General features: G+C 41.1%; 1 pseudogene; it reads right to left on the bottom strand.

Moving 5' to 3' along the window:
- Positions 1-5,931: 5,931 nt before the first annotated feature.
- Positions 5,932-7,456, bottom strand: LOC141490208 (26S proteasome regulatory subunit 4 pseudogene; annotated as a pseudogene).
- Between the last annotated feature and the right edge of the window lie 817 nt (positions 7,457-8,273).

Here is an 8,273-nt window from a genome sequence, read left to right on the forward strand (position 1 = left end):
AGCTAAGGTGTCATGGAACCAGAACCAAGACTCTAGCATTCTGACTCTAAGTCTTGCATCCCCTATTAGGACTGGGGATTGAATCTGTGATTTTATTGACTTTAGAAAGTCCCAGGTGAGGAAAGTCCCTCTCCCACCCTAGATCAGCAACCACTCTGCATCCTCTAGTGTGTGAGGATTCCCTCTGGTACTAAGAGGTGGTGAGGTGCCCAGGGCCATATGGTCAATGTGGGTCAATGGGATGTGAACCCAAGCCTTCTTTGATACCTCTCCTCCAGGTCCCTGGGGGTATATTTCAAAAGGCTGTGATGGGGGAGGGGAGAGCAGGCAGAGATGCTGGTGATTTTTGCTTCCAAAGTCTTCCCTGATCAGGCCTCCCAAGGAAACCTGAAAGTGATGAGCTGACATGAAGACCATTGGGATGGGATCCACAAATGGAAACCAGGGTCAGTTGACTTCTCTCTAGCTGGGGGGAATCTCCTGACTTCTGCAAGACTTCATCTCGTGGGAAAATACAGGTGGGCTTTGCTCATTCTGAACTCATGTGCAGTATCAGATTCTGGGAGGGAGGAGGAGGCCAAAAAAGAGCCAGGCATGGGCCAGGCTACCTGTCCTTCCTCCCTGTGGAAAGAACTTGGAACTCATGGGGGTGGTGGGAGAGGGAGACTTTACCCCATATGCCCTGGGAGGAATGAAAGCCCCAGCAGAGAGATAGGACCACTGGAGGACTCCAGTGGGTGATGGCACAAGGTTTGGTCTGGTGGGGCAGCTCGTCCTAGGCATGTGCTTGTTCCTTCTTGGCAAAGCCTCAACCACATATGCCCGATGGGCTCTGCCTTTAGTCATTCCTCTCCCCTTTAGCTAGTATCACAAAAAAGTCTGATGGTCCAAAGTTTTCTGATGTAGATGACAAGAAGACCAAGATGTCTTAGAAAATTAATGCCATCTAGGTCAGCTGAGTCAAAACAATTCTGTTCTGGGGGTTCTCTGCCAGTGACTCTCCAAGATGTCAGATTTTCCTCAGCATTCAAGTCTTCTTCCACATTTATCCCAGGTTGACTGTAGGCCAGAAGGAGGCATAGAACAGTGGGGAGAATTGATGACTTTAGAATTAGAGGCTCTGGGTTCAAATCCTGACCAACTTTGACATCTTGTTAGCTGTCTCATGGTTTGTAACTTTGAATCAACTTTCTTTGTGTTGGATATCCTGGATCTAGACCTTGGACCATTATTTCCTCCAACTATAAATAAGGGGATGGATTTATCCACCTTAAAAATCTATTCCTTCTTAAAGAACAAAGGACAACAACCATCCAACAACTCCTTCTCTAAAACTATGATCCAATCTTTTTAGGGACCCAAAACTTGCTATGTACCTGGTGGAGAGCGCAGGTCTAGAAAAGTGGAATGAGATGCCCATTTTTGGCCAAATGGGGAGTTGTGCTGCTTGGCTGTGTATCTGGTTGACAATCAATCCAGTATTAACACTATGTGTCAGCCGCTGTTGTAGGCTGAGTTTGGAAGAGGAGATACAAAGACCAAGGTGGAGTAGTCCCTGCCCCAAGGAACTGGAATTCTATGGGCGGCTACAATATCAATTGTTCTGTCAGTAGACATTTGTTAAGCATCTACTTTGTGCTTAGAAGTGTACCAGACTCTGGGGATTAAAAAAATGGATGAAACAATTCCTAGATTTTCAAAAAGGTTTTCTGGTAGAAGAAAAGAAATATGCGATACTAATGATGAAAGAGAACAAAGGAGAAAGGAGGAAGGGATTGAAGTATTGGAAAAAGAGAGGAAGACTAGGAAGAGAAAAAGGAAAAGTAGATGAAGATGCAGAAAAAGAGGAGGAGGAAGAGATGGAGAAAGAGGGGATGAAGAAACAGGAAAAAGAGAAGGAAGACTAGAAATTGGAAGAGAAGGAAAAACAGATGAAGATAGAGGAACAAAAGAGGAAGAGGAAGAGAAGAAGGAACTGGAGAAGACAGAGACAGCAAAGAGAGCTATTTTGTAAAGCACACAGAAGAGAACTGAAGCAAGAGTTACAGACAGGAAAGATAGATTTGAAACTAGGGCACAAGGCTTTGGCTACCAGTCTAGGACTAGCCACCTTTTTGTGTGTGTCATTTGGCAATGATCCACAGAAGCAAATATTTCAATGTACAAAGCAGAAAGAAAATGGTGTAAGAAGCGAGGATATTTGGTTATATAATTCAAATTAAAAACAAAAATAATTGCATGTATATGTGAGTATGTGAGTATGTGATTTGACAAACTGACAGAGCTTTTCCTACTGCCCCACAGCACGCTCTTTTTCTGTGGCTAGTGACAATATTACAAACAGAGAATGAAGTTACCAGTAAAGCCTAGATTTATATTCAAAACTCTCCTGACCCTGGCTACTTAGAGTAACTTTCAATTCCTGTCTTCTAGGAAGAATTTTCCAATCTCCTGTGTCCTTCAGTTCTGGCATTCCACCCAAGATAAGGCACTATCCTTGAGTGTTGCTGTGAATTATTCCCAATGTGACAGGGAAACTGGAAAATGAAGGTGATGATGAAATGTGATAAAATGTTTGACTTCTTCAAGTTGCCCTGGAAGGAGCCAAATAAACTCAGTGTGAACCCATTGCCCTGTTGGGCTAGTGTGAGATCTTTTTTGGGTCTTCCTTCCCAATGATAAGAACTGTCAGATTGTATTTTATCTTGTGCTGTATGAATGCTCTCCAGAGGCATTGGTGCCCTAACCTGCACAGTGATGATGATAATAGGGAGATATGGTGATCTCCTTCCTCAAGTGTGTACTAATCTTTTACTCCAGCTGTGAAAGTTGGCTTATTACTCCTTTATCTTAATCAACTGCCCAAAGGAACTGGAGAACCTTCCTTGTCTCAGCTAAAAGATGGATCTTCCCCACAGAACCACTTCCCAAGATCATCCCATGCTGGGAAAATGACCTTCAGGAGCAGTGGAAGATACAACTGATTTTGCATATGATATATATTGGACAGGGGCATGTGTTTGCCTTCCTTTGGTCCTAGATGCCTGATTATTGGCATCCAGTTCAAGAAATGTTTGTCAGGCACCTATCAAATGAAAAAGATTCAGTAGAGGTGTATTGACTGATAAGATGCCCTTCCCCCAGAGAATAGAAATGCCTAAAAAATCATGGGACCATACTTCTAGATCTGGATGAGAGCTTAGATTTCATCTAGTCCTAGAGCCCCAGAGAACTTCAATGATTTATTTGTGTCATACAAACAACAGAATCAGAATTTGAACCCAGGATCACAGACTCTGTGGCTTGTGCCATGGAAATCTAGACAAATCAATCAAAAAACATTTATTAAGTACCTAAAGTGTTCCAAAATGGCCCTCCATCCCCTCCACCCAATGACATGCAAACAGAAGGACAGTCATGATACCATCCTTCCATGGAACCTCTTGAAGGGAAAGAGGATGCATCATTTTGGTGAAATGTAACCAGTGGTAAGCAAAAAGTCAGAAGAGATCCAAGCTCAAACATCTCTGAGTGTCTTAGTTTTCTCAGCTGTGAAATGAGACACATAATATTTGCAACTATTGCACAACTGGCTGGGCTGAGAGATTCTGCTGTTAAAATCTTTGCCAAATTGCTTACTTATGGATTGATCGAGGGGATTTTGCAAGCATTAAAGCATTATGTCAATGTTAAATATCATTAAGCAGTGAATTTCAACTTCAGTGTGTGGAATTTTCATTTTCTTTCTGCTGTTTAGATGTGATTCTGAAAATGATGTCATTGTAATAGAAAAGGGAATTCTATATTCTGCTTACTATCTCTGTAGATTTTCCATTATCATCATCTTTAGTGCAAAAAGATTAGATAAAGGAAAAGATAGTGCGTTTGGCAAATAAAAATCAGCTCTTGTTTATGTGGATAAAAAAAAGTTCATTCCATAAGTAGTAAAGAAACACTGGTTAAGGGACTGGAAATGTCCTTGATGCTATTCAATCTTGTAGCAGTGAGGCAGGGAGGGAGGAAGAAGTGAAGAATGGATACCTTCCCCAGGTTCTAGGGGCAGAATAAGGAGGCAACTTCAGACAAATAGACAATTCTGAATAGGTAGATGACTTCTTGAACAGGTGAGGAAACTAGACAGGGCTCTACCTGGTGACATTCAAAGAACCGTTTTCTCATACCTGGACTAGGCTCCCACTGGTACTCATGCTCAAACCCTAGGTACCTTTCCTCTTTGAGTGGCCCCAAATTTCTTCATTTCCTAGTCTTATGGTTTTCAAAATCCCTGTCTCCCCTTTCAACTAAGCATTGCTGTACTTTCCCATCTACTCCTGCTTCAGAGGAAATAGTGTCACAGTCTGCATTCCATTAGATTAAGGAATGTGTATAGCTCTTGTCTAGTGTTAGCTCAGCAACAGGTAGGATTCCCTTACTGACCTTAGAATTGCAGATGTTCTCAAAGTCCTACATATAAACTAAATTTGAAGTGAAAACTGTTTTATGATCCCTAAGAAAGCAGCTCTGCTCAGGTGAGTTTTGTAATTCTTCATTCTTTAAGGGTTCCTCCATGCAGGTTGACCTCCTTGGTCATGAATCACCAAGACGAATGGCCACATCTCCATCAGACCTTCTCGCTTTGACCTTTTACAAGACTTATTGTCTTTTCCTCTTGAGTCATGGCTGTGATACTCTAGTCTGGAGAGTCAATCCACCATTCCAAAGTTGTATGAGGACCTCAAAGAGGAATAGTTGTTTCAAAACTCTGAAGAAGACTGCCAGTCTTTACACTGGTTTAGAGTTAGATATTTTGCTTGCTTGTTTTAAGAGCATCCAACATTTCATGGAATAAGGAGGTCAAGTTGGAATGGCCTTCTAGTCCAAACTAACCCCCCAAATAAGTCAATCTCTGTTTAAAGATCTCCATGGGCAGGAGGCTTGCCACCACACCCCACTCTACTTTTGTATAGTCTGAATAATTAGGAGGTTTTTCTTCAGTGAATGGGAAAAGAGCACAAGAGAGTGGCGAGGGTACTAGACATAGAGATGGGAAGATCTAAGCAAAATCTGAGTTCAGACATGAATTGTATTAACCAGGGCAAGTCACTTAACATCTCTGTACCTCAGTTTTCTCTTTTATAGAATGAGGGAGATGACCTCACTGACTTCTAAAGTCCCTTCTAGCTCCCAAATATATGATTCTACCTAATTCTTAAAGAATGCCAGTCCTGAGGAACAATGGTTGCATATTTGATGAACTCAGAGGCTGTTTATTCTTTTTCAATGCCCAAATATCTTTACCTAACATCCCCGACAATACACCTGTGAAATTCCTGATAGCAGAATTACAGGATAACATTGGAGGAAGACACACTAAAGAAACGAGTCAGTTCAACCCCCTTAGTGAGACTATCAAGAAATATTCATGGACCAGATACTCAAATGCTCTAATGAACTTGTCCTTTCTGTGTAAAGTCTTCCCAATGAGGTTGGCTACAAGGACCCTTGTCTGCCCATTCTATTAACTATGCTTTCCCATAAGTGTACCAAAGAGTGGTCATCTAACCCATAGAATGTCATACAAAGAAGGTGCCAACTCCAAACCCCTTCAGGAGACCCCCCCAGGACATATCCATGAGAAGATACAATGATCCCCAGGTTCCTTCCCCTTCAATCTCACCCTAAAGCTCCTATGAGATCCTTCCAGCTACTAGTGACTCTTCTTCCCTTCCAATTACCTTCCATTTCTATTGTGTGTTAAACTACCAATGGGTGTATCTAGCCTAATAGAATGGTAGCTCCATAATAGGAATGATCTCACTCTTGAATTTGTACCCTCAGTGCTTAACCTGGTTCAGACATTATCAACACTTTAAAATTTCTGTTGATTGATTGAGGGGGAAAGAAAGAATCAACAATATTTCTTTTTTTTTCCTTCTGAAAGAGAATGTTTTATTGTGGAATACAATGTTAACACAGGAACAAAAGACTAGCACAGTTCAATGGGTACCCCACACATCCTATCTGAATTTTGCTCCTAAAGATCTACAGGAGCATGTATGCTCCTTCAATTCTCCCAGTATTATTAGTGCAGGGGTCAGCAAAATTCCCAAAAACTCTCCTGAAGGCAGCACAGTTCATTTAGAGATATAGTCCCTCAGGGGTGCCTTCCTGTTTCTTATAAAGTACATTTTCTTTAGATTTTTTGAAGTCTTCATTTGTTACTTTCATTCTGCATTCTCTTAGGGCCATGAGAGCAGCTTCTGTACAAATTGCCTCGATATCTGCTCCAGACAAGTCATCTTTAGCCATGATCAAATCATCTAAAGTTACATCATCTGCCAAAGTCATTCTGCTTGTATGAATCTGAAAGATGCTCTTCTTGGTCTTTTCATCTGGCAGAGGGAACTCAATCTTTCGATCAATACGTCCTGGTCTGATTAGTGCTGGATCCAAAGTTTCTATTCGGTTTGTGGCCATAATTACTTTCACATCTCCTCTAGAGTCAAATCCATCCAACTGGTTCAACAGTTCCAACATCGTTCGTTGAATTTCTCTTTCTCCACCTGAATTTGAATCATACCTTTTGGTCCCAATGGCATCAATTTCATCAATGAAGACACTTGATGGAGCATGTTCCTCAGTTACTCGGAACAATTCTCGAACAAGTTTAGGCCCATCTCCTAAGTACTTCTGTATAAGCTCAGAACCAACAACTCTGAGGAAGGTTGCAGAGGTCTGGTTTGCTACAGCTTTGGCTAACAAGGTTTTACCTGTGCCAGGCAGGCTATAGAGAATCACTCCTTTAGGTGGTTTAATACCCATCTCCTCATAATACTCAGGATGAGTGAGGGGAAGCTCCACAGTTTCCTTAATTTCTTGAATCTGGTTATCCAATTCACCAATATCAGCATATGTCTCTTGTGGGGCCTTCTCTACTTTCATTACTGTAACGAGGGGATCTGTGTCATCCATCAAAACTCCTATCACAGCATAAACCTTATGGTTGAGGAGGACAGAACATCCTGGTTCCAGCAGATCCTTGTCTACAAATGACAAAATGCTGACAATGCTCCGATCCCACTGAAGTAGACACAATGGCATGATTATCATCAATGATCTCCTCCAAGGTCCCTACAGACATTGGAGTCCCTCTCAGATCATCCACCTTTGATCCTTCTTCCTCTTGTTTTTCTTCCAGTGGTTTCATCTGTTCTTGATTTCTGATGAACTCTTCTTCCATGAGAAGATAATCTTTAATTCTCTCTAATTTCAATAATTTTAGCCTGCATTGAGTGTGAGGTGTTACAAGTGGCAATTTGCTGGCAGCATCTGGTCCCTTTGTTTTCTTCTTCTTTTTTTCCCACCCTAGTTGGAACTAGAGGCTCAGATTTCTTTTTCTTGTCCTTATCATCCTTCTTGCCACCCCCAGGACCATGTCCACCACTTTGACTTTGACCCCGCGACTCGCCCTAACAATATTTCTTAAGTGCCTATTAGGCACTGTGCTAACCACTTCAAAATATTTATTTCTAACATTGCAAACTTCTTTTTTGTTACAAATTTTCTCACCCCCCTCTCCTTCCTTCTCCATCCACTGAGAAAGGAAGCAATATAGCAATTATACATAAAAAAATCATTCAAAACAAATTTCCATAGTAACCATATTGTGTCAAAAAGTAAGAAAGAGGGGCAGCTAGGTGACCTAGTAGATAGAGCACTGGCCCTGGAGTCAGGAGGACCTGAGTTCAAATCTGACCTCAAACACTTAATAATTGCCTAGCTGTATGACCTTGGGCAAGTCACTTAACCCCATTGCCTTAAATAAATAATTTTTTTTGAAAAAATAAGAAACAATAGAGAAAATTATACTTCACTTTGCACTCAGAGTTCATCAATTCTTTTTCCTGAGGTGGGCAAGTCCTTTGGAATTTTTTTTTGAGCTTTAATTAGGTTAACTAAGTTTTACAGGTGATCGTTATTATAATACGGCTTCTGGTTTTGTTCACTTCACTTTGCATCAGTTCATATAGGTCTTATCATGTTTTTCTTAAGTCATCCTCCTCATCATTTGAAAAATTAAATTGAGTTTCAAATCTTCTCCTTCCCCCAAACTTTCCTACCCCCTTTCCATTGAATTTAGCACCTAACCAAAAAACCCCCAGCAAAACCTAAAACAAACCCCAAGACAAATAAAAAAAATTTTTTTTTAAGTTTTCACAAGGCAATCAGGTTGACTTGCCCAAGACCACACAGCTAGGTAATTATTAAGTGTC

This window comes from Macrotis lagotis, chromosome 5, assembly GCF_037893015.1.
Source record: "Macrotis lagotis isolate mMagLag1 chromosome 5, bilby.v1.9.chrom.fasta, whole genome shotgun sequence".
Lineage (NCBI taxonomy): Eukaryota > Metazoa > Chordata > Mammalia > Peramelemorphia > Peramelidae > Macrotis > Macrotis lagotis.